The sequence below is a fragment of the Schistocerca nitens genome, chromosome 5, assembly GCF_023898315.1.
Source record: "Schistocerca nitens isolate TAMUIC-IGC-003100 chromosome 5, iqSchNite1.1, whole genome shotgun sequence".
Taxonomy (NCBI): domain Eukaryota; kingdom Metazoa; phylum Arthropoda; class Insecta; order Orthoptera; family Acrididae; genus Schistocerca; species Schistocerca nitens.
In genome coordinates, this window is record NC_064618.1 from 519,666,998 (window position 1) to 519,694,132 (window position 27,135).

General features: G+C 45.6%; 1 protein-coding gene across 1 annotated transcript in view; it reads left to right on the top strand.

The window, feature by feature from the left end:
- LOC126260183 (glycerol-3-phosphate dehydrogenase, mitochondrial) overlaps nt 1-27,135 on the top strand; it is a 200,171-nt gene that overhangs the window by 32,814 nt on the left and 140,222 nt on the right. The window lies entirely within an intron of this gene.

Consider the following 27,135-nt stretch of genomic DNA (forward strand, 5'->3'; position numbering starts at 1 on the left):
CACGGTGAGTCGTTGGGCAAAGCGTGTGTCATCATCGCCGCAAGGTCAAGCAAGACTGTCTGATCTCCCGCGTGCGGGCCGGCCGTGCACAGCTGTGACTCCTGCAATGGCGGAGCGTGCGAACACACTCGTTCGAGATGATCGACGGATCACCATCAAAGAACTCAGTGCTCAACTTGACATCTCTGGTGGTAGTGCTGTCACAATTGTTCACCAGTTGGGATATTCAAAGGTTTGTTCCCGCTGGGTCCCTCGTTGTCTAACCGAACACCATAAAGAGCAAAGGAGAACCATCTGTGCGGAATTGCTTGCTCGTCATGTGGCTGAGGGTGACAATTTCTTGTCAAAGATTGTTACAGGCGATGAAACATGGGTTCATCACTTCGAACCTGAAACAAAACGGCAATCAATGGAGTGGCGCCACACCCACTCCCCTACCAAGAAAAAGTTTAAAGCCATTCCCTCAGCCGGTAAAGTCATGGTTACAGTCTTCTGGGACGCTGAAGGGGTTATTCTGTTCGATGTCCTTCCCCATGGTCAAACGATCAACTCTGAAGTGTATTGTGCTACTCTTCAGAAATTGAAGAAACGACTTCAGCGTGTTCGTAGGCACAAAAATCAGAACGAACTTCTCCTTCTTCATGACAACGCAAGACCTCACACAAGTCTTCGCACCCGAGAGGAGCTCACAAAACTTCAGTGGACTGTTCTTCCTCATGCACCCTACAGCCCCGATCTCGCACCGTCGGATTTCCATATGTTTGGCCCAATGAAGGACGCAATCCGTGGGACGCACTACGCGGATGATGAAGAAGTTATTGATGCAGTACGACGTTGGCTCCGACATCGACCAGTGGAATGGTACCGTGCTGGCATACAGGCCCTCATTTCAAGGTGGCGTAAGGCCGTAGCATTGAATGGAGATTACGTTGAAAAATAGTGTTGTGTAGCTAAAAGATTGGGGAATAACCTGGTGTATTTCAATGCTGAATAAAACAACCCCTGTTTCAGAAAAAAAATGTGTTGCATTACTTATTGAACTGCCCTCGTACTAACGTAAGTGAGCCGACTGCTGTGACCGATCGGTTCTAGGCGCTTCAGTCCGGAACCGCACTGCTGCTACGGTCGCAGTTTCGAATCCTGCCTCGGGCATGGGTGTATGTGATGTCCTTAGGTTAGTTAGGTTTAGGTAGTTCTAAATCTAGGGGACTGATGACTCAGATGTTAAGTCCCATGGTGCTTAGAGCCATTTGATCCATTTGAACTAGCGTAAGTGAATCCTACCGTGACCTGATTTTGATCATCATAGATGAAGTTATGACCCATCAAAAGTTAGTTAATGAATGGAATATGACTGCAGCGCAAAATGAAAGTTACTAGAGCAGCACACACTTACTTAAATGGAGCTCTGAAAAATTAGTGGGCATAGCAATACGAAATAGAACACAAGTTAACACGAAAAATTGTGAATGTGTTGTAGCAGCTCGACTTACAGTCGATCACAATGCGACAGGAATGTAGATCCTAAATTGTAATTATAACAGTCAAATCTACAACATCGAGTGTATGATCTTCTGTAGAAGCAAATACAGCAGCTTTGCAAGTTGAAACAGCATCGCATTTACCTTCTTTAGTGTAAAATCGCATTCATATAACGGTACATGTAATATTCAGAATAGTGGATGCTATCTTGAATGTGAAAGTTTTACGTAAGAGTCATAGAGTGAATCAATTAGTACAACCCAAATACTGCATTGTACTAATAGATAATGGGGCCAGGACATCAGTTTACTACTAGTTAAATACCCAGGAAACCGAAATAATAACAGTTGATTGAGTGATACTTTGCATAATTTGCTTATAAAACCAATTCGAGAGAATAACACATGCCTTCTTGGCTCACAACAACACGTGTTAGATAAAGTGCAAACGAATACTTATTATGTGAACAAGACTCCATGCACGACACAGAGTGTTTAATAAGCTCAACTAAAAGGAAGAGTGATTGAACTAACTATATAACTTACCGGATTAATTGGCGAAAGTCGGGTTCTTTATCTAGAATCGTTTGTAGTGACTTCACAAACATGCAAACGGATTGCAACAGCACGTGGAAGACAAGTTCACTCCCGCTATTCTGACCATCTTAAGCGTAGGGAATTAGTAAAAATTTAACCACTGAATGCAAGCACCTAACTAAAGATTAATGAAATAATTTCGCAGGTAATCATCGCCCTCGAGTAAATCCAGTAAATGGAAACATCCCAACAAGCACCAATCCGGTGGCAGCCGGCTCCAACACAAAGCGGTCATCCGCACGCCGCTGAAAACCAGAAAACAAGTTTGTTTGGAATGCTACGTTACTGCATGCCCATTGCCAGCTACACGCTCCTTGAATATCACTCCCGGGAACGTATGACCATGTTTCTGCAAAATCTCACAGACATACAATTCCAAAGATAGTGACCGTCTCTTGCGATAGTCATTTCGCAAAGTAATGAAAATACAGAGAAAGCAAAATTGAACATTGAAAGTGGCGATTAACCAGCAAGTTTTAAACGTCACTAGTAACGAAGTAGTAACTCCACTGGTGAAGGGTAGGACAAGGCATTAGCTGTGGCCCGGTTTGAAACAAATAACTGAGGACTTGACATGGAGAACTAAAAAAAAAAAAATCAGATTGGTGGAACAACGATTTGAACCTCCTTCTTCTTGAATATAAGTTGAGAGTCCTCGACATAAGGATACCTCACTAAGTTTTATCTCCTGGAACTCTTTAAGGAGTCTTTCCTCAGAGACTATTTTCAATGCAAATTTCTTCAGAAATGATGTGTTCTTAAAAGGGAATGTAGTTATGAGATCTGTGCCAGAAGGTTTTATACAAAACTTTATATTTATTGCATCTGAATGAACTATCATTGTCTATACGATATCGTCAATGAGAATAACAGCACCCGGCCTATATGCCACATTAGATGTACTTACTGGTGTATTTAGTGATACATTACTACAATTGTTTCGTGCGTAATAGGTTTCTGCTTTCGAAATTTTTCGAATCTTATGATCTGTACCAGTTGGGAGACAATCGGTCATGTCTGTCGAATAAACGCCAAATAAAGAATATAGAGTTAAAACACCGTAAGAATTGGATATTAAGACATTCTGCACGTCAAACACGTATTTATTAAAGGACATCTTCTAAACAATATGAGCTTCTAAATAACATGAGTAGCCAAACCGATTTTCCGATATATAACCCATCGTCAGTAGCATCTGTACGCAGGACCATACAACTGCATCGATTTCTACCAAATGACAACCTTATATATAACAGCAGAAATATAAGTTCACTTACATTATGTGTCTCTGTAGTAATGACACGCTGTCAGGTGTACGATAATATATGAAATCCATCCTATCATACGGTTCACACATTCTCGTGTATATTATTGCTGTCAGATCTTAGGCAGTAACAATTCTTGATCACGCCTGACATAAATGTCATATAGTATAAACGTGGAACTTACAGGTTAGAGTCTACATCAATAAATATCTTAAAGTTCAGGAGCACCAAGCATTCGAGATATTTACAGCAGACATGTCGTTAACCATTTGCATGCTACCCAAAGGCTCCGCCTTTTGAAATCGTGAATCAGTTCACTGTTTGTTTTAAGAATTGCCCAGTGCCTGCGAAACACCTAAAGCGTCATACGCAGTTCTGAGTGGGCTTACATACACACACACTCTCTTGGGACTGTAATCCTATGTAGTGTAATATGTGCGTTTTTTGTAGCCCTGTTTCGATACGCCAACTTTATGGTCTCTGTACTTAAGGTTGTAAAGCTAGGACTACGTCTACATTACCCCGCGAGCCATCTTTCGGAGTATGCTGAAGCGTACTTCCAGTTCCATTATCATTTCCCCCGTTTCCTGTTCCATTCGTGAATAGTACGCGGTGAGCACCACTGTTGGTTAGCTGTCGTTGTCATCGTCGTCGTCGTCGTCGTCGTCGTCGTTGTTGTTGTCTCCAATCGGAAGACTAGTTTTATGCAGCCCTCCCCACCAGTCTATACTGTGCAAGCCTTTTCATCTCTGTGCAAGTACTACGATTTACATCCGCTTGGATCTGTTCAGTGTACCCAAGCCCCCGAATTATTTGTTATTCCGCGGTTTTCTCGTCGTGGTTATTTCGCGGGACATAAACGGGAGTGTCAGTGGCTTCTACATTTAATTTATTAATTATTTTTATGAAACGTTCTGCTGATAAAAGTAACATTTGCTTCACTTCGTGTAGCTCGCCTGTTATTCGCCGGAACGTATTTAACCAATGCGAAAAAGGTTGTTACTTGATTTAAACTGACGTCGATTTACAAATATTTATCTTGCCCGAGACCGTTAAGGTTCAAATGGCTCTGAGCACTATGGGACTTAACATCTGAGGTCATCAGGATTCGAACCTGCGACCGTAGCAATGGCGCGGTTCCGGACTGAGAGCCTAGAACCGCTCAGACGGTTAAGGATACGGCCTACTAAGAACCATTCCATGTGCAATGAATTCTTCTTTGAAACTACTGCCGTCTATAGCCTGTTATTGCTCGATGACGAGGCAAAACGTCATGATGACCAGTTGACCACTGCCCCTCCCCCTCCCCCCCCTCCCCCCCTCCCCCCTGCAGCGAGACGAGAGATTAGAAGGTATATTAAGAGGAGCAGAGATGAATGACGAATCATTCTAGTGCCGGGCCGCAAATGGGGAAATCAAGTTAAATATGTGGCTTTGACAACAGACAGATTATTGTGACTCGGCACCTGGGAACGAGAATTTCGAAAATGGCGAAGTTGGTCGGCTGTTAGTGTGCTGTTGTCGTGAGAAACCATGAAAAACAGTTGAAGGCCGGTGGAACCACGAGTAGGCAACCACGTGTTGGACGTTCACGCCTCATCACAAAGTGTCGAGGTCGGAGGAATGTAAAAGTAGGATAGGCGGCGATCTGTGGCAGATCTGACGATTGAGTACAATGCTGGTGCAGGCACAAGTGTTTCGCAACATACCATACATCATACATTGCTGAACATGAAGCTCTGTAGCAGATGACCCCTACATGTTTAGATATTGGTCGAAAGACATCAGTTACAACTGCAGTGGGCACGGGACCATCGTGGCAGGACGTTTATCAATGGAAACATGTCGCCCGGCCGAATGAATTACATTTCTTGGTACACCAGGTTGTCAGTCGTGTCCGGATGCACTATCGCACAAGGGAACGGCTGCTCGAAACATGCACTGGGTCACCGGTCTAAGGCGATGCGGGAAGTATTATACTATGAGGAACATTCACACATTCATCTGGGCTTCCATGGCAGTTGTGTTAGTATTCGAAGGCAAGATGACAGCTCTGGACTACGTGAAAATTACTGTTGACCATCTCGATCGCCTCATACTTCATATTTTCCCCGACGCTGATAGCATCTTTCAGCAGGAGCGCACGATCATGTCTTGGCGTTCAAATTCTCCTGATCTGGACACAATGGAACACAACTAAGACGCTGTCAAGGGCTGACTTCGCACCCATAAACGACAGAATCGCAATTTACGGAAATAGCGTGACCAGTGCGTAGACATCTGGTGGGACGTACGTCCAGAAACTGGAGTTGCATCATGCATAAACCACATCCTGGTTCTTATTTGCAGGGGCACATCGTCTGGTAGGACTTGGAGGGTGTTCCGCATAAAGTCCCTGTACACAGCACTTGTAAAAAGTGCTGGGAGAACGTATGGCCCTACCAGGCAGTCACTGCAATTCCAGCCCGGGGATTATTCTTAAACTGAAGCTGATGACCAGCCTGTACTGAAACTTAAGGATTGCTATCGGTCCATATGAGTCGGTCGCGAAAATTGATATTCCATTTTTTTCCAAAGACTGACTCACAAAAAAAAAAAAAAAAAAAAAAATTAAGAGACAACCAACAGATTGGCAGTTTGTGCAACGAACCATCAGCAAAAGTTCTTCCATGGTGGGTGATCGGCAGGCGTAAGGGTCTGCGCACATTGAAGATGATACGTATACAGAGTTGCTCGTGAAACATCCTCCATGCTGAACTTAGAGATGCACCACATATCGGGTCCACTTGTCTTGTGCTGGTACCAGGCTCTTCAACAGCCTGAAGGAGGTGCTCTTCCCTGATAGGCGTATGGGCAACACGTGGTCTGTGGTCTTCCCTGACCCATAGTCTGTGGTGCTACGGATCTTGCCTCGGCAACGCGATGATACGCAGCACCAGAGGTTTGCTGACTCTGCTGCCTTCCGTCCGGAAATGCCGTCTGATATGCCCGTGCAGCCTCTTGTCCATTACCATTCGCGCGGCTGCACATTAAAATCTTACGTTCCTGCTCACGAAATGAATATCCTGTCGTGACTGAATGGAGCACTTTCATCTAACTCACTACCTGCAGTACATGTTCACAGTGGACACGTTGAAGACAGAGGAATGAAGAATGTAAACAAGGCTTCCTGACGACTCAGCGCCATCTAGGATACAACGACTCAAATGGGCTCATAGATAAGTGAAGATGCTGGGTAGTTTCAGAAAAGCTGTTGAAAGTCAGCTGTCATTGACATCTCGAAAACGAGAGATTTTCGGACATATGGTTATATGAACTTTTTTCTCGTTTTGGTGTAATGAAGCTGTCCCCAAAATTTGTAAAAGTCTATACACGGCCGGGCGTTGTGGCCGAGCGGTTCTAGGCGCTTTAGTCTGGAAGCGCGCGACTTCTATGGTCGCAGGTTCGAATCCCGCCTCGGGCGAGGATGTGCGTGATGTCCTTACGTTAGTTAGCTTTAAGTAGTTCTAAGTTCTAGGGGACTGATGACCTCAGATGTTGAGTCCCATAGTGCTCAGAGCCATTTCAACCATTTCCTAGACACGTCCACGTCACGCCACATTGCTTTAGTGGGCCCAATTGACAGTACCCCATTTGACAGTACCGAAGTAAACACTGCACTCGAATGTGACTGTACGCACGATTTTTGTCTGGAAGAATTATCCGCTGCCGTCAAGTCTCTGAGGGTACTTTTATGCTTAATCGCGTCATTAGGTTTCTGCAAGGGCCCCAGGCGACCGCCCTCCAGTTTGGACCTGCGACCTTATCTCGGAGCCCGATCAGTCGCAAGGCGGCTGCAGCGGCACAGGAAAGGGCAGGGAACTGCACGCAGAGGCCGACCTTCCCACGACCGGCGCGGCCTGAATTATTTATAAAAGCGCAGCCACTTCCTTGTACGTACGCGGGCAGCCCCGTCTGCAGGGCGTCCAGGCCGTCGAGTGAGGCATGCGGCCGCGAAGGCATCACTCCACAGTGGACAGCGCCCGGCCGGCAAAACCGAGCGCCTATACTAATACGTCCGCCGGCTGCCGGCAGCGGCAGCGGCTGCGGCCTGCCCAGCACGTGTCGCAAGAAACTGGCACCACCTGCGCTGCGCTGCCCAGCGGGTAGCACTCTAATCGACAGCGCGCCATGTTTATCTGCCTGCCGCAGTGCAACGTGGAGTAGCGCTTCTTGTCCACAGCGTCTGGGGGCTCTCGCAGCGTGGAGATCCGCAGTCTCAGACCTCAGCTAGTTCACAGTTGTCAGCCGGCGACGTATCAGACGTAGAACAGAATGGTAGCTTTCGACAGTGCGTAACATACACTGAGATGACAAAGGTCACGGAATGCCTCCTCATATCGTGTGTGCGTGAAATCTTATGGAACTTTACTGCTAAGGTCATCAGTCCTTAAGCTTACACACTACTTAACCTAAATTAGGACAAACACACTTGAACCTCGGCCGCGACCAGCCGCACAGTCCATGACTGCAGCGCCCAGACCGCTCGGTTAATCCCGCGCGGCCCTCATATCGTGTCTGACCTCCATATGCCCGGCGTAGTGCAGCAGCTCGAAGTGGAATGGACTCAACAAGTCGGAAGTCCCTTCCAGAAATATTAAGCCATGCTACAACTATAGCCGTCCATACTCGTGAATCTGTTTCCGGTGCAGGATTTTGTGCAGTAACTGGCCTTTTGATTATTACCCATTAATGTTAGATGTGACTCACGTCGGGCGATATGGGCGGCCAAATCATTCGGCCGAGCTGTCCAGAATGTTCTAGAAACCAATCTCGAACAACTGTGACCAGGTGACATGGCGCATTATCATCCATAAAAATTCCATCATTGTTCCAGAACATGAAGTCCAACATGAATGGCTGCAAATGCTCCCCAGCTAGCCGCACATTACCATATTTAGGTAATGATCGGTTCAGTAGGGCCAGAGGACCCAGTCCATTCCAAGTAAACACGGCCCACACCCTTATGGAGCCACCACCAGTTTGCACAGTATCTTGTTGACAACTTTGGTCCGTGTATTCGTGGGGTTTGCGCCACACACTGACCCTACCATCAACTCTTACCAATTGAAATCGAGAGTCAGTTAACCACGGTCAAAAAATGGTTCAAATGGCTCTGAGCACTATAGGACTTAACGTCTAAGGTCATCAGTCCCCTAGAACTTAGAACTACATAAACCTAACTAACCTAAGGACATCACACACATCCATGCCCGAGGCCGGATTCGAACCTGCGACCGTAGCTGTCGCGCGGTTCCACACTGTAGCGCTTAGAACCGCTCGGCCACCCCGGCCGGCTAACCAGGGTCCAACCGATATAGTTCAAATGGATCAAATGGCTCTGAGCGCTATGGGACTTAACATCTGAGATCATCAGTCCCCTAGAACTTAGAACTACTTAAACCTAACTAACCTAAGGACATCACACACATCCATGGCCAAGGCAGGATTCGAACCTGCGACCGTAGCAGTCGCGTGGTTTCTGACTGAAGCACCAAGAACCGCTCGACCACCGCGGCCGGCCCAACCGATATAGTCACGAGCCCAGGAGAGGCGCTGCACGCAACGGCGTACTGCTTGCAAAGGCACTCGCGTCGGTCGTCTGCTGCCATAGTCCATTAACGCCAAATTTCGCAGCAATGTACTAATGGATACGTTCCTCATTCGTACCACATTGACTTCTGGGGTATTTCACGTACTGTCTGTTAGCACTGGCAACTCAACGCAAAGGCCGCTGTTCCCGGTCGTTACGTGAAGTCCGTCGGCCACTGCGTTGTCCGTGGTGACAGGTAATGCCTCAGATTGGTATTCTCGGCACACTCTTGAGACTGCGGATATCGGAATATTGAATTCTCGAACGATTTCCGAAATGGAATGTCCCATGCATGTAGATCCAACAACTATTCTGCGTTCAAAATCTATTAATTTCTGTCGTGCGGCCACAATCACGTCGGAAACATTTTCACCAGAATCTCATGATTATAAAAGACAGCTCCGCTAATGCACTGCTCTTTCATACCTTTTATACGCGATACTGTAGTCCTCTGTATATGTACACATCGCTATCCCATTACTTTTGTTACCTCATCATATACCTTCTATTTTATAATGTCGTTCTTTCCATGTCTTTTGAAATAGTAACTCCTGCGGTTATGAATCTAGATTACATACTCTTCTAGCATTAACCACTGCCACACCTGTTCGTGCTTAATATTGTTGCAAAATATCGACATTAACTAAGGCTCATAGAATAATGTTACTAGTAAAATTTTATAGTAATCTTAGTGGTACTTCAAAATTTGAGCCTCGATGTCTTATTTAACTAGGGATGAAATAGAAGTTCTGGGTTTTACTTTTCATAGTACAGAATCTTCGTCAGAATTGACACTGTGCGATGATTTATTTCACGTATCGGTTTCTTGTTAGACCACAAAAAATTCGCAGTAAACGCTCTTTTTATACTAAAGAGAGCTTGTTTATAATTCTACTTTTCATGATAACCACATTTTACGGAACGTACGTGTAAAGACAATATTCGTAGACAGATGCTGCCAACTACAGATTGAGACAAAGAACACGTGTTTGGTGCACAAGATAGATACCAGACGACGAGTCGTCAACTACTGTAAACACAATGACTGAATTTTTGCGATTTTTGTTTCTGTATATTAAAACACGACCTTCTGGTATGTTCTAGAAACGGTAATGGTTTAGATCAGTATTTGTATTAATTTCCTATTTTCAAGTAGTGAACAATTTAAACAATATTGTCTTTACAAAAATGTAAGGATAAAATCAGTAACATAGATTGTTTTAAATAGTTATGAAATTTAACTTGTGAAATACTTTAAAATGCCACTTGTATAAGACAATAAAAATTTAGCTTTTTCTACCACGTGAATGTATTTTATTAAAAGTTAACAATGTTTCTGAAGCACAAAAATAATTTTACATTCAGTAAACAAATGAATTTCGTGAATACTTACGTAAATATATATCGGGAAAAATCTTAAACACGTCTCATTTTGCTAATTCGCGTAAAGTGAAGTCTATAGGACGAGTAATTTTCTTAGCACAACATTAACTCATAGAAAAATGAAAAATTATTATGATGTTATTGATAAATTTGGAAAGACTGACTTATAAAATGCATCAATGTATAGTGTAACTATTTGAGAGACATGAATCTCATAATTTGTAACCGAAAATCACATTAAATATTACGGAAAAGTTGGTGCCGTTAATTTCAGTTATATCAGAAAGCTGCCGTAAATCTTGGTCTGTTGTGCCGTCGTAGGGAGAGGATGTAGAAATATCCGCGGATAAACGCTTACGTTGATACGAATATCTGTAGGTATATCTGTAGATATCCGTAATAATAATTTCTTCTTGTTTTTTTTTCATGGTGAATAAATCCACTCCAGTTGAACTTATTTTATACAAATAAAGAGTTTCAAGAACAACTGGAGAGGATTTATTCATCACGAAAAATTTTAGCGGCACTGTGGATGTCCCACAAAGAGCGTATTAATTTCTTCTTGTTTAAAAGCTAAAATATAGTGTCAGTATTATCATTTTCGTCAATTTGCGTTACATGTGATCGATAATATTACTACTGATACAGAAAGTTACTTATCTACGTATTTTATCTGCTGCCATTTACATTTGACCTACCACCTAGTGGCTAAGACAGGTAATTTTTCGCATTGTTAAATTGTAGGAGGGGACTTCAGAAGGGAAGTTACACTTTATTACGGCAGGCCAAGTACCTTTTATTGAATCTTGCACTGCACTTCAAAGTGACACAGATACATGACAATATTTCTCAACATACAGTGCCTCCAAACAACGGCTTGAATATTCTACTAATCGCTCAATTCACTGACGGTAGATATCGTCTCCTGGGTCACGAAGCCATAAGCCATGCGAGAATTGCTGTGTGCGACCGTCCTCCACCGCCCCCATAAATCCCCTCCCTTCCACCAGATGTTCTTTCATCTTGCCGATAAGATGGAAATCTCGTGGTGCAATATCTGGACTTCCCGATCAGCACCATTCACGCTTGTGCACCCTTGGTCAAATTGTTACCCCCGTCTCACTGCGGCTGGACGCAACATTGCCTTGGGTGCAGTTTAGACGTTTCGCCCACAACAATCGTGCTGTCCCGCGTACTTCAACGTTGAAGGACGTTTCCAGTTGCCGCACCGTTTCACTCACATGCTGATGGCTGCCCCTATTATCCGTACCGCAGCAGAAATTTGTCTGCTGGGAAGCTACAATATGTATTCACTTCTGATATGCATATAGGCAGAATACGGTCCTGCGGTCAGCAACATCTATAAGACTGCTGCTACAGTGGCAGGTTATCAAGATTTAAGTGAGTTTGAACGTGGTGTTAAAGTCGGCGCACGAGAGATGGGACACAGCATCTCCGAGGTAGCGATGAAGTAGGGATTTTCCCGTACGGCCATTTCACGAGTGTACTGTGAATATCAGAAATTCGGTAAAACATCAAATCTCCGACATCACCACGACCAGAAGAAGATCCTGCAAGAACGAGACCAAAGACGACTGAAGAGAATTGTTCAACGTGACAGAAGTGCTACCCTTCCGCAAATTGCTGCAGATTTCATTGCTGGGCCTTCAACAAGTGTCAGCATGCGAACCATTCAACGTAACATCATCGATAGGGGCTTTCGGAGCCGAAGGCCCACTCGTATACCCTTGATGACTGTACGACACGAAGCACTACACCTTGCTGGGCCCGTCAACAATGACATTGGACTGTAGATGACTGGAAACATGTTGCCTGGTCGAACGAGTCTCGTATCAATTTGAATCGTGCGAATGGACGTGTACAGGTATGGAGACACCCTCATGAACCCATGGATCCTCCATATCAGCAGGGGACGGTTCAAGCTGATTGAGGCAATGTAACGGTGCGGGGCGTGTGCAGTTGTAGTGATATGGAACCCCTGATACACCTAGATACGACTATGACATGTGACACGTACGTAAGCATCCTGTCTGATCACCCATATCCATTCATGTCCATTATGCATTCCGACAGACTTGGGCAATTCCAGCAGGACAATACGACACACCACACGTCCAGAATTGCTACAGAGAGGCTCCAGGAACACTCGTCTGAGTTTAAACACTTCACTGGCCACCAAACTCCCTAGACATGAACATTATTGAGCATATCTGTGATGCCTTGCAACGTGCTGTTCAGAAGAGATCTCCACCCCCTCGTACACTTATGTATTTGTAGGCAACCCTGCAGGATTCTTGGTTCCCTGCAGCACTACATCAGACATTAGTGGAGTCCCTGCCACGCCGTGTTGCGGCACTTCTTCGTGGTCGCGGGGGCCCTACACGATATTGTACAGGTGTACCAGTTTCTTTGATTCTTCAGTGTATATTATAAATGCAAATGATTGTGTGTGAGTGTGTTTGTTACTCCTTCACGCTGAAAGGGCTGGACCTGAATTAACACACATTCGACTTTTAAAAGTTGTAGCACAAGATATTTATTGATTTGGAGAATATAACGCGAAATGTAGAACAACTCTTAGAAAAAAACTATTTACTCTTTGACATTTGAACTGTATAGTATTTGTGAAAATGCTTTTATTGTTTGATATGTTCTATATAATACGATTCAACGTAATAAGTACAGTGCTTATACATTCATCAAAGCTTTTAATCCATACTTCCATACAAGCCCGTTGCATTTTAACCGTTGAGCTTCAGCCGTATCTTACAGCTTGCGAGTCGCTTGAACACTCGCAGCGACAGTGTCATTTAAATACAGTACGACAGAGACACGTCGTGCCTTTGCATATAGAACAGAGAGGCTTTCAGTGAGGCTGGATTTATTTATGAGATGCGAGCGTAACCGCTGTTGCAGGCACACACGTGATGGCAGATAACGTTATTACACGCACAAATACACTCCTGGAAATGGAAAAAAGAACACATTGACACCGGTGTGTCAGACCCACCATACTTGTTCCGGACACTGCGAGAGGGCTGTACAAGCAATGATCACACGCACGGCACAGCGGACACACCAGGAACCGCGGTGTTGGCCGTCGAATGGCGCTAGCTGCGCAGCATTTGTGCACCGCCGCCGTCAGTGTCAGCCAGTTTGCCGTGGCATACGGAGCTCCATCGCAGTCTTTAACACTGGTAGCATGCCGCGACAGCGTGGACGTGAACCGTATGTGCAGTTGACGGACTTTGAGCGAGGGCGTATAGTGGGCATGCGGGAGGCCGGGTGGACGTACCGCCGAATTGCTCAACACGTGGGGCGTGAGGTCTCCACAGTACATCGATGTTGTCGCCAGTGGTCGGCGGAAGGTGCACGTGCCCGTCGACCTGGGACCGGACCGCAGCGACGCACGGATGCACGCCAAGACCGTAGGATCCTACGCAGTGCCGTAGGGGACCGCACCGCCACTTCCCAGCAAATTAGGGACACTGTTGCTCCTGGGGTATCGGCGAGGACCATTCGCAACCGTCTCCATGAAGCTGGGCTACGGTCCCGCACACCGTTAGGCCGTCTTCCGCTCACGCCCCAACATCGTGCAGCCCGCCTCCAGTGGTGTCGCGACAGGCGTGAATGGAGGGACGAATGGAGACGTGTCGTCTTCAGCGATGAGAGTCGCTTCTGCCTTGGTGCCAATGATGGTCGTATGCGTGTTTGGCGCCGTGCAGGTGAGCGCCACAATCAGGACTGCATACGACCGAGGCACACAGGGCCAACACCCGGCATCATGGTGTGGGGAGCGATCTCCTACACTGGCCGTACACCACTGGTGATCGTCGAGGGGACACTGAATAGTGCACGGTACATCCAAACCGTCATCGAACCCATCGTTCTACCATTCCTAGACCGGCAAGGGAACTTGCTGTTCCAACAGGACAATGCACGTCCGCATGTATCCCGTGCCACCCAACGTGCTCTAGAAGGTGTAAGTCAACTACCCTGGCCAGCAAGATCTCCGGATCTGTCCCCCATTGAGCATGTTTGGGACTGGATGAAGCGTCGTCTCACGCGGTCTGCACGTCCAGCACGAACGCTGGTCCAACTGAGGCGCCAGGTGGAAATGGCATGGCAAGCCGTTCCACAGGACTACATCCAGCATCTCTACGATCGTCTCCATGGGAGAATAGCAGCCTGCATTGCTGCGAAAGGTGGATATACACTGTACTAGTGCCGACATTGTGCACGCTCTGTTGCCTGTGTCTATGTGCCTGTGGTTCTGTCAGTGTGATCATGTGATGTATCTGACCCCAGGAATGTGTCAATAAAGTTTCCCCTTCCTGGGACAATGAATTCACGGTGTTCTTATTTCAATTTCCAGGAGTGTACGAGGGTTGATGAAAAGTAATATCTTCACCTTCATAACTCTTCAACAGTTGGCAGCATTGGTATGCGGCAGGTACTGGCTTGTTCCGTAGCCTCTTCTCTTCAGATCCAGTTGGCGGGAAGCGTTAGCATTGAACCTTTGTGTTGCTACAGTGTCAAGTATGGAACACTGCGCAGATGGTCGGTCAATGCCATTTAAGCAACGTGCAGTCATTGAATTATTGACAGCAGAAGGTGTCACCCCAAAGGAGATTCATCAGAGAACGAAGCAGTTTATGGTAATTGTGTTGATGTTAGTACTGTTCGTCGTTGGGCGAGTAAGTTTAAAGGTGCTGTGGCGGGAACATCTGACCTGCGTGACAAAGAGTTGGACGGCCTGTGACAGCAACCACCGAGTTTCACAAGCAAAATGTTGACAAATTGATTCAGGATGATCGTCGTATCACTCAGAGAGAAATTGCTAGCACAATCGGCATTTCACAAGAACGTATGGGTCGCATTATTGCTTTGCTTGGCTATCGGAAGATCTGAGCAGGATGGGTACCCCGGATGCTGACTCCTGAAATGAAAGCACACAGACTTGAAATTTGCCAGGAACTCCTCCCGCGTTACGAGAATGAAAGTGACGTCTTTCTCCATTCAATCATGGGACATCATTATGCTTCTGATGAAGACAGTGAGAGAACTGTGAGATTGTGGTTGCGGAAACAGAGTGTCGACTTCTTCCATGACGGCTTCAGAAAATTTGTTCATCGTTGGCAGAAATGTATCCAATTGACTGGTGATTATGTGGAAAAGTGAATATTTGTAAAATAAAGATCACATTCTAAGGATTATTTCTGCGTTTGACTTACTAAAATATTCCCATCCAAACCCAGTTAACGAAGGTGCAGGCATTACTTTTCATTCAACCCTCGTATTATAAAATTTGCGCTTCACCGAACAAGAAATTGCTTATTTTCTTTCTTCATCGAGTTAGTACGTTTATTACTCCATTAAGCTACAACGACTGGAACTATTTGGACGAACTTCGTGATGGATACAGTCTACGTTTTAATTCAGGCTATAGGCTACTTTTTATTCCGAAAAAAATCGCTGCTACCTGGGGATGATCAGCGCGACTATTGTTCTTGTGGTATGGGTAACTGTGTAAATAGCCATCCGTGAAAATTAACTATCAAATGAATGCATCAAGTTTAGCGTAAAGACACTGGCGCCCAAGACTGAATCGATGGGAAACATCAGTAACAAAATTAATGACCAAGTACCTTGTGAGGTGAACGGCTACCGTCAATCGATTCAGTGATGACAAAATAGGCCGCTACTACGTACCCTGTACAGCTTTTAAACCCATTAGGACTGTCGGATATGCCATCCCACAAGTTGGATCTAATGGTGGATGTGCTTGTAATACTGATGCGTAACTAGGACGCACCATGACTGTGCAATGGCACCAGGTTACGCATCACGGAGCTGAGAAGGCATACGTGCAGGCCAGCATCATCAACAGTGGAGCAACAGAGAGTCGGTGTTGATAACACGAATTCCCATCATCCCAACAAACTTGCCTTTCCAGTTTAAACACTAACAGTTCCCTTTGAAACAACCTTCTCGATCACTATGAGTGAAAGTCAAGGACAAACGTTAAAAGTGTCAGATGTTCATCTGGGCACACCATGTTTTTCGGACGGACATTGGCCGCTCGCGTTTATCTGGAACCAAAAATCTCTCCATAAATGCTGAGAAGAAGAAGTCACAGGACGCTATTTAGAGACGTATTACAGTAGATTTCTGGCTCTCCATACACACCTTGACAATTATGATCTTGTCCTTGATATGCATGTCGTGAAATTATTTACTTCCTTTCTTAGCTAATTTTGTATTTCAATACTCGATCGCGTAAAAATTTTTTGCTGGACTGAGTGAGTTGTGAGCGGAACATATTGTAATCTGTCTGCAACTCTCATCATATCAAAATTTGCTTTTTTTTTTCCTTTTTCGAAGACGTGCGGTCTTATGGGCCACAAGTGGCTCACTCACTCCTCAGTAGCGCCAAGAGGTAACTTTTTTTTGATGATGCATACGCGTGGATAGTGAGTTTCGGCATTAACATTCCTTTAGAAATAACTGTTTAACCGCGGATAGCACTGCAGGAAGCAGCTAGTATAGTTGTAAAATGGAAACTAATTAGGAAGGGGAAGAGCTTAAAACTTTCAATTTATGGTTCAAATGCCACTGAGCACTATGGGACTTAACATCTGAGGTCATCAGTCCGCTGGAACTTAGAACTACTTAAATCTAACTAACCTAAGGACATCACACACACCCATGCCCGAGGCAGGATTCGAACCTGCGACCGTAGCGTTCAATTTATGTATTAGGAATTTAAGAAAAGGTTTCGATTTATAGAATGTCACTACTGATGTTGCACGACAGACTAACATTAAGCGTCTCGCTCCTGGACAGCAGCTGCCCGATCTGTTACTACCGTTCGCCGTACCACGGCGCGGATCTCCCAATACTTTGAACGTCTCACCCCCACCCAGAATGCGCAGTCTTACATCAAGGTTAGCTTCTGTCTTTCATGTACTCTACACGGCACTGTTTGCTCTCATCTATTTCTACATTTACCTTACAATCTAACACTACTGTCTAATGTACACGTGCTTCCGTGACACTGTAGTGACAATCACCAGTCACGTTTAATTATGATTCTGGTTATAGTTTCACAAGTCTAGGTTCTTTAGACTTCTACCATGTGCGTATCTATGAATTTTTAGTGTCTTGTGTCTTTTATATTGAAGTGTTAAGTATTATTCCATTCTTTGGGATGTCGGATTCAAATGCGTTAGTAGCTAGCAACTCTTGTATACCACATACTCTAGACCCCACATTCATTCCTTACTAGCTATACACCCGTGCATCTCAACAAAAGTTAAAGAAGGGCTTACGCATAGCGTCACTTTTTAGCGTTCCGTACATCTATCAGTAAAAACCTAATCACTTTGTCGAAAAATTCGTTTTTCCTAGCCAAGAAGTGAAATATAAATGAAATGTTTCGAAAGAAACAAATTCCGTTATTTTTTAACGCACAAAGCGGAATCAATAAAACCGTATATATCAGCCAAGCAATTTCAATGTTACTTTGTGTTCGTAAAGATAGTATTGCAGTGCTTAGTTCTATCCCTTGCGTAAACTTCCGAAAATACTTCTGTCATCGGACGCAGATATGGAGGAGCATGGGCTCAGCAGACCGCTCTACATCTACATCTACATAGATACCCTGCAAGCCTCCGTATGGTGCGTGGCGGAGAGTACCCTGTACCATTAGTCATTTCCTTTCCTGTTCCACTCACAAATAAAGCGATGGAAAAATAACTGTCTATGTGCCTCCACATGAGCCGTAATTTCTCGTATCTTATCTTCGTGGTCCTTTAGCGCAATGTATGTTGGCGGCAGTAGAATCGCTGGGCAATCAGCTTCAAATGCCTGTTCTCTAAATTTTCTCAATAGTGTTTCGCGAAAAGAATGTCGCATTCCGTCCAAGGATTCCCATTTGAGTTCCCGAAGCATCTCCGTAAACCTGGGTATTGTTCGAACCTACCGATAACATATCTATCAGTCCGCCTCTAAACTGGTTTGATGTCTTCCTTCAATCCGACCTGGTACGGATCCTAAACACTCGAGCAGTACTCACGAATGGGCCGCACCAGCGTCCTATATGCGGTCTCCTTTACAGGTGAACGAACCACACTTTCATAAAATTCTACCGATAAACCGAAGTCGACCATTCGCTTTCCCCAGCACAGTTCTCACACACTCGTCCTACTTCATATCGCTTTGCAACGTTACGCCTAGATATTTGAACGACTTGACTGTGTCAAGAAGGACACTAGTAATACTGTATCGGAACATCTCAGGTTTGATCTTCCTACTCATCTGCATTAGCTTAGGTTTTTCGACATTTAGGGCCAGCTGTCATTCGTCACACCAACCAGAAATTTTGCCTTGTATGTTCCTATCGTCACTCTACTTCGATACCTTTCCGTACACCACGCCATCAGTAAACAACCGCAGATTGCTGCCCATCCTGTCCACTAAATCGAATAACAGCAATCCCATCACACTTCCCTGGGGCACCCCTCACGATACCCTTGTCTCTGATGAACACTCGCGGTCGAGGACGACACACTGAGTTCTATTATTTAAGAAGTCTTCGACTCACTCACATATCTGTGAACTTATTCCGTATCCTTGTACCTTCGTTAACAGACTGCGGTGGGGCGCCGTGTCAAATGCTCCCCGGAAATCAAGAAATTTGGATTCCGCCTGTTGCCATTCATCCGAAGTTCGCAGTATATCATGTGGGAAAAGGACAAGCTGATTTTCTCATGAGTGATGCTTTCTAAAACCATGCTGATTCGCGGACACAAGCTTCTCAGTCTCAAGAATGGTTATTATATTCGAACTAAGAATATGTTAAACGATTCTGCAGCAAGCAGAAGTTAAGGATACTGGTCTGTAATTTTTCGTGTGCGTTCTTATACCCTTCTTACACACTGGAGTAACCTGCGCTTTTGTCCAGTCGCTTGTGATTTTGTGCTGGGCGAGCGATCCACTATCAATGCAAGCTAGGTAAGGGGCCATTGCCATAGACTATTCTTTGTAAAATCTATTTGGGATTCCATCCGAACCAGGCGATTTATTTTCTTTCAAATCTTTGACTTTTTTCTGTACGCCAGGTATGCTTATTACTATGTCGTCCATTATAATGGATTATACTGTAAATGATGAAAGTATGTGAATGCAGCTTGCCGCTAACTTGGTGTAATGTCTCTCACACATAAACCTGTACAGTAAAGTAAGGGCCTCCTGTTTTATCTTTAGGCTGATCCGTGATAAGACAGACAAACAATTATACTAATGGAGGATTCTGCGTATTTTCTCTAATTTCATTCGCTCTCTCTCTCTCTCTCTCTGTCCTTTATCTATATACAGTTTTAAATATAATATTTCATTACGTGAATTCAGCCCAATAGAATCTCTGGTGGAGCCCTTCGTCTTAATATTCAGCGGCTGGCTTGCTGTAAAAGATCTTTATATCTATTATTATTGTTAAGCGCTGCGCCGGCCGCGGTGGTCTAGCGGTTCTGGCGCTGCAGTCCGGAACCGCGGGACTGCTACGGTCGCAGGTTCGAATCCTGCCTCGGGCATGGGTGTGTGTGATGTCCTTAGGTTAGTTAGGTTTAAGTAGTTCTAAGTTCTAGGGGACTTATGACCTAAGATGTTGAGTCCCATAGTGCTCAGAGCCATTTGAACCATTTTGTTAAGCGCTGCATTCAGTTGGGAAAATCGATCGTTTGAACAATTCGTTCATTTTACGACAGATTTAGAATTTCAGATGTGTCCGAAGCCTTTTTGGACGATTTTATAAAATCTCGGTGATTGCAGGCTCTCTTCGTCACAACTGAAACTTCCCCACTAATTACAGGGCCAAGACAATCATCAATGATTCAGACAGAGAACTCATTCGTCATTCATTCTAGAATAAAAGGGTCACAAACCTTATTTCTGAGGAAAATTGTATATTCAATCCATCTCCATTACATGTTCCGTTTTCTGTTGATTCCAAGTCTTACTTAATTTGCGTTTACAGTTTTTCTCTCTCTTCAAATAACCCGCTAGTGGCACAAATGTTAATAGCTCGCTTTAGCGTGAAGAAGAGCAAATATGTCTCTTTTAGCAACCCGACAATCTTCCAACCGATACTTCCGAAGCTGTCCTCGTTATCCGTCCCTAACAACCATGGATAATACATATATGTATCTCTGTTCAACCAAGGAATAAACGTACTAGAAAAATACCTTGGCGTCGACGAGCTGTCGGCGCATATATTACTAGAAAATCCGATCAGACACTTTCCAAAAGTGAATAAATGTGGATGATTTGATTGATAATTATTAATTATTGCGTGGTAGAGGGTAATTTTCCGTGGGGAGATTACAAGGAGTCTGTCCGATGGTCAAATGACGACGTGTTGTACGACTCCCCTGTGTGAACGATTTCTGGAACGTGAAATTTAAAACTTCGGCTTTCATTTTGCTGCCTTCAACTGCCACACCAGACTGTTCAGCGAGGTACTGAATGGAGCCTTAGACCCGCTTACCGATTTTATGCAAGATCAGTATTTTCTCCGGTTCTCTGCCAGATCTGCTAAGGTGTGACGATGGTAGTCGTTGTATGCCTCGCGCATCGATCTTGTCACAGACGCACCAACTCCTAACCCTCGCTTAGTAGGCACATAACTCTCCAGGCCACGATTTACAATCTCTTTAAACTTTGTCCGTAATTCCTCTACACCCATCTTACTGGAACTGATGCCAGTTCACTGTCTAAGTGAAATATGAGTACTAATAACTGCTTATCTGCTCAATCCAGCAGAAACAGTCTCCTAGTCTCTTAACAGATTTATTAACTTTCGTAATCATAGTTGCTATGATGACATCATGACCGCTAATACTCGTTTCTAGACTGACATTGTCGATAAGGTCGGACCTACTTGTAGCTACAAGGTCTAAGATATTTCCATTGCGTGTGGGCTGCCGAGCTAGCTGCTCAGGACAATTTTCGGAAAACGTGTACATAAGTACACACATCAAAAAACGTTTTGCATCACCCCGGTTCCCAGAACTCCTGAAAGACGTTGACTGTGGATATTGTATTACAGACAAAGACAGAGAAGTCACTAAACCAACCCAAAGATGTAAACAACCATTCATGAGCATGGAGGGGGTCCGACAGCCGGTGTTCCAGTCATTCCACCAGGAATGAGGTACACGGCTCGTGTTGTCTGCAGTTCAATCATGCCTAGACGGTCAATACCCTGGTTCCATAGCGTCCGCATTATTACTTTGTGCCAGGAAGTGCTCTCCACAAGGGAAGTGTCCAGGCGTCTCTGAGTGAACGAAAGCGACGTTTTTCGGACATGGAGGAGGTAGAGAGAGACAGGAACTGTCGATGACATGCCTCGCTCAGGCCGCCCAAGGGATACTACTGCAGTGGATGACCGCTACCTACGGATTACGGCTCGGAGGAATCCTGACAGCAACGCCACCATGTTGAATAATGTTTTTTGTGCAGCCACAGGACGTCGTGTTACGACTCAAACTGTGCGCAAAAGGCTGCATGATGTGCAACTGCACTCCCAACGTCCATGGCGAGATCAATCTTTGCAACCACGACACCATGCAGTGCGGTACGGATGGGCCCAACAACATGCCGAATGGATTGCTCAGGATTGGCATCACGTTCTCTTCACCGATGAGTGTCACCTTCAACCAGACAATAGTCGGAGACGTGTTTGGAGGCAACCTGATCAGGCTGAACACCTTAGACACACTGTTCAGCGATTGCAACAACGTGGAGGTTCCCTGCTGTTTTGGAGTGGCATTTTTTGGGGCCGACGTACGCTGCTGGTGCTCATGGAAGGCACCGCAACGGCTTTAACGATACGTGAATACCATTCTCCGACCGATAGTGCAACCATATCGGTAGCATATTGGCGAGGCATTCTTTATGAACGACACTTCGCGCCCCCATCGTGCACATCTTGTGAATGACTTCCTTCAGGGTAACGACATCGCTCGACTAGAGTGGCCAACATGTTCCCTAGACATGAACCCTATCGAATATGCCTGGGATAGATTCAAAAGGGCTGTTTATGGACGATGTGACCCACCATCCGCTCTGAGGGATCTACGCCGAATCGCCTTTGAGGAGTGGGACAATGTGGACTAACAGTGCCTTGATGAACTTGTGGATAGTATGCCACGACGAATACAGGCATGCATCAATTCAAGAGGACGTACTACTGGGTATTAGAGGTACCGGTGTATATAGCAATCTGGACCACCACCTCTGAAGGTCTTGCTGTATGGTGGTACAACACTGCAATGTGTGGTTTTCATGAGCAATAAAAAGGGCGTAAATGATGTTGACCTCTATTCCAATTTTCTGTACTGGTTCCGGAACTCTCGGAACCGTGGTGATGCAAAACTTTTTTTGATGTCTGTATTTCGCATAACTGTCAGTCTGTACCCTCCCACATTGATTCTATAGACAACCCAGTCTATAGTCGGCAGGTTAAAGTCGCCTCCAACAAGTATTACATGATCTGGGTATTTACCCGCTATTGACCGTAGAATTTCTTTGAATGACTCTAGAACTGTCACAGCAGAATCGGGTGGCCGGTCAAAACATCCAACAACTAATTTGGTTCCACCTCTACCTGTTATACGCGACCAGTTGACTTCACTGTCACATTCAACTTATATCTCACTAGAGACAATGCTGTTGCAAACTGTGATGAACACACCCCCTCCTATGGTCTTTAATCTGCTTTTCCGATATACGTTCCACGACTCGCTAAATATCTCAGAGCTTTCCACATCGGGTTTCAGTCACCTCTCGGTCCCAAGCATAATTTGAGTGCGAGAACTGTCTGGAGGGCAGTAAATTCTGGAACTTTACTAAGAATACTTCGACAGTTTACTGATAAAATTCTGACAGTAGAAGTATCTTTATTCTGAACGCTGTTTGATTTTCCTTGTTGCATATCGACTGAATATTGTTCATCAAAGCACCTCAAACTACTGCCTAGCTTTGAAATCCCTCATCTTCACTCCAGAACTACTCTGATACCCGAGTAGGTGCTTCCTTTGTATAGTGCACCCCTGACCTATCAAGTGGAGTCCTACAAATCCCCACACGATAACGCACGTCGAGAAATTTGCAGCCAAGACCGTACCAGTGTCGACGAAGCCTTTGGTTCAGACCCTCCACTTTGCTCCAAACCAAAGGACCCGATCAACTCTGGGAACGATGCTGCAAATTGTTAGCTCTAGTTGCACCTCCAAGCGACAGGCGTCTTTGGTACCGACGTGAGCCACAACACAGAGCCTGCACGATCGATAGCCACAGGCAAGGCCGCCTCTACATCCCCGATGAGGCCCTCCAGCAGACATACTGAGAGCACACTGGTTTCCTTCCCAGCCCTAAAAGTTATCTGCCTAAGCGGCTTCATAATGCGCCTATCATTGGCGGTCCCAGTAACTAGTAAACCCCTACCCCTGTGTGCCTGCTCGGACGCTGTCGAAGGAGCGGCCACCGGTGCACTAACAGGGTGAATGGGCGAGGCCGCTTCGAGCGACATGAACACGATACCACCCGCCACTGACCCTGCTGTGAAGGCGGATCCACCGCGTTGGGTGCACTAGGAGGTGCCCATGCGACGCGCCAGATTTTCCGCCGCCGCTACACGCCGAGGGCCGTGCGGAATTAGCCGAGCGGCTGGTCCCGGCGGAGATTCAAGTTCTCCCTCGGGCATGGGTGTGTGTGTTTATCCTTAGGATAATTTAGGTTAAGTAGTGTGTAGGTTTAGGGACTGATGACCTTAGAAGTTAGGTCCCATAACATTTCACACACATTTGAACATTTTTTACACGCCGAGGCAGCAACCCGAAGGTGACTGACCGTAGGCAAAAGCACGTTCAGCTGTTCGCGAACAGTGGCCAGCTCCTCCTGCGTTCGCACACACTATGCACACATCCTAGCCATCCCAGCGAGACTAACTGAAGACGTGAACTATAAAAGCAGACAACTGTAGATATGCAACTTGCTGAACTCCCGATGCATCTCCAATGGACGCTGATGCGCTAATGAGCTACGTAGCTGGCTGTTCAGTGAGCTACTACTGCGCTACAGACTGAATGAACTTACATTTAGAGAAACGCGAGATTAAACCTCTGAAACAGAAAAAACACGCTTGAAATTTAATAAATATACACTACTGGCCATTAAAATTGCTACACCAAGAAGAAATGCAGATGATAAACGGGTATTCATTTGACAAATATATTATACTAGAACTGACATGTGATTATATTTTTACGCAATTTGAATGCATAGATCCTGAGAAACCAGTATCCAGAACAACCACCTCTGGCCGTAATAACGGCCTTGATATGCCTGGGCATTGAATCAAACAGAGCTTGGATGGAGTGTACAGGTACAGCTGCCCATGCAGCTTCAACACGATACCACAGTTCGTCAAGAGTAGTGACTGGCGTATTGTGACGAGTCAATTGCTCGGCCACCATTGACCAGACGTTTTCAGTTGGTGAGAGATCTGGAGAATGTGCTGGCTAGGGCAGCAGTCGAACATTTTCTGTATCCAGAAAGGCCCGTACAGGACCTGCAACATGCCGTCGTGCATTATCCTGCTGAAATGTAGGATTTCGCATGGATCGAATGAAGGGTAGAGCCACGGGTCGGAACACATCTGAAATGTAACGTCCTCTGTTGAAAGTGCCGTCAGTGCGAACAAGAGGTGACCGTGACGTGTAACCAATGGCATCCCATACCATCACGCAGGGTGATACGCCAGTATGGCGATGACGAATACACGCTTCCAATGTGCGTTCACCGCGATGTCGCCAAACACGGATGCGACCGTCATGATGCTGTAAACAGAACCTGGATTCATCCGAAAAAATGACGTTTTGCCATTCGTGCACCTAGGTTCGTCATTGAGTACACCATCGCATGCGCTCCTGTCTGTGATGCAGCGTCAAGGGTAACCGCAGCCATGGTCCCCGAGCTGATAGTCCATGCTGCTGCAAACGTCGCCGAACTGTTCGTGCAGATGGTTGTTGTCTTGCAAACGTCCCCATCTGTTGACCCAGGGATCGAGACGTGGCCGCACGATCCTTTGCAGCCATGCGGATAAGATGCCTGTCATCTCGATTGCTAGTGATACGAGGCCGTTGGGATCCAGCACGGCGTTCCGTATGACCCTCCTGAATCCACCGATTCCATATTCTGCTAACAGTCATTGGATCTCGACCAACGCGAGCAGCAATGCCCCCGCGATACGATAAACCGCAATCGCGAAAGGCTACAATCCGACCTTTATCAAAGTCGGAAACGCGATGGTACGCATTTCTCCTCCTTACACGAGGCATCACAACAACGTCTCACCAGGCAACGCCGGTCAACTGCTGTTTGTGTATGAGAAATCGGTTGGAAACTTTCCTCATGTCAGCACGTTGTAGGTGTCGCCCCTGGCGCCAACCTTGTGTGAATGCTCTGAAAAGCTAATCATTTGCATATCACAGCATCTTCTTCCTGTCGGTTAAATTTCGCGTCTGTAGCGCGTCAACTTCGTGGTGTAGCAATTTTAATGGCCAGTAGTGTACAAGGAAACTAGGCATCCATCTGAATGAATCAATGAAAATTATTACGGGGACATTAAAACCCACACCGATCCGTTGGCTGCATACCATCGTAACATTCCACCACTGAATTGCGACGCCGAGAAGCAGCCGATCGAGAATGAAGAAAGCTGCATCACCCCGACCACCCAATTCATACAGTCTTAAATGACTGTCCTCCAGACCGCTTGGTATCACGCACGCCACTGTGACATAATCGAAAAAACAACAAGAAGTTTGACAATAAACAAGAACGGTACAGGAGACGGAATGCTGCAGCAATAAAACATCAAGGCGTTCAAGATCCAGTCTACCAAGTGAGTAGACACGATTAATAGGAGGAGAACTGGTAACGCCAGGTGAAACGCTCGGATGCACAACTGCTGTCTCTGGGACATTCCAGCCTGTGATTATGGGGCTGAAGAACAAACCGTTCGCATACTGTCAGGGAGCGCCCTCTGAGGAAGTACCCAGGACCATTTAGTGCTTTCATTAATGCTGCCCCCTCTATCAACTGCCTTCGTTCAACAGATGTTGAACTCTGACTAAACGTATATTTTTAATTAACAGTCCCAATTTTTATAGTTTGAATGCCCTCCTCTTAGTGTTATTCAATTATTAACTTTCAGAATTTGAACATATTAGCTTTGTGCCCAAATCCTTAAATGTATAATTGTAAACTTTAAGTATTCCTCAATATTTGCTGTTGTCGCCATACGATAAGTAAATAAATAAGTTGTCCTCGGTTGGCGTCAAGAAATTGAGTGCAACACGGGAAATCTATGTGCGTGGAAATTTCCACGTGCTGCACAACTATTATAAATGCCGCCAAGACACCGAGCGGGCAAACCCCACCGGCACGCCCGGCCTCGGTGCCCCTTTGTTCTTGCCGCTGACAGGCGAGCGTGGCGTGATTCAGCCTGAGGCTCTTGGCTCGCAGGAAGACGGGCTCTGGCAACCGGGCTGTGGTGTTTGGCAGTTTCCCAGCTCGTCACGAACGCTGAGCTCTTGGCGAAATTTCGCTTCGCTCGCCCGTTCAGAAACACTTGTAAATACGAGCAGCGTTCAGCAGATAACAATATGGAAGCTGCACGACTTCAGATTGC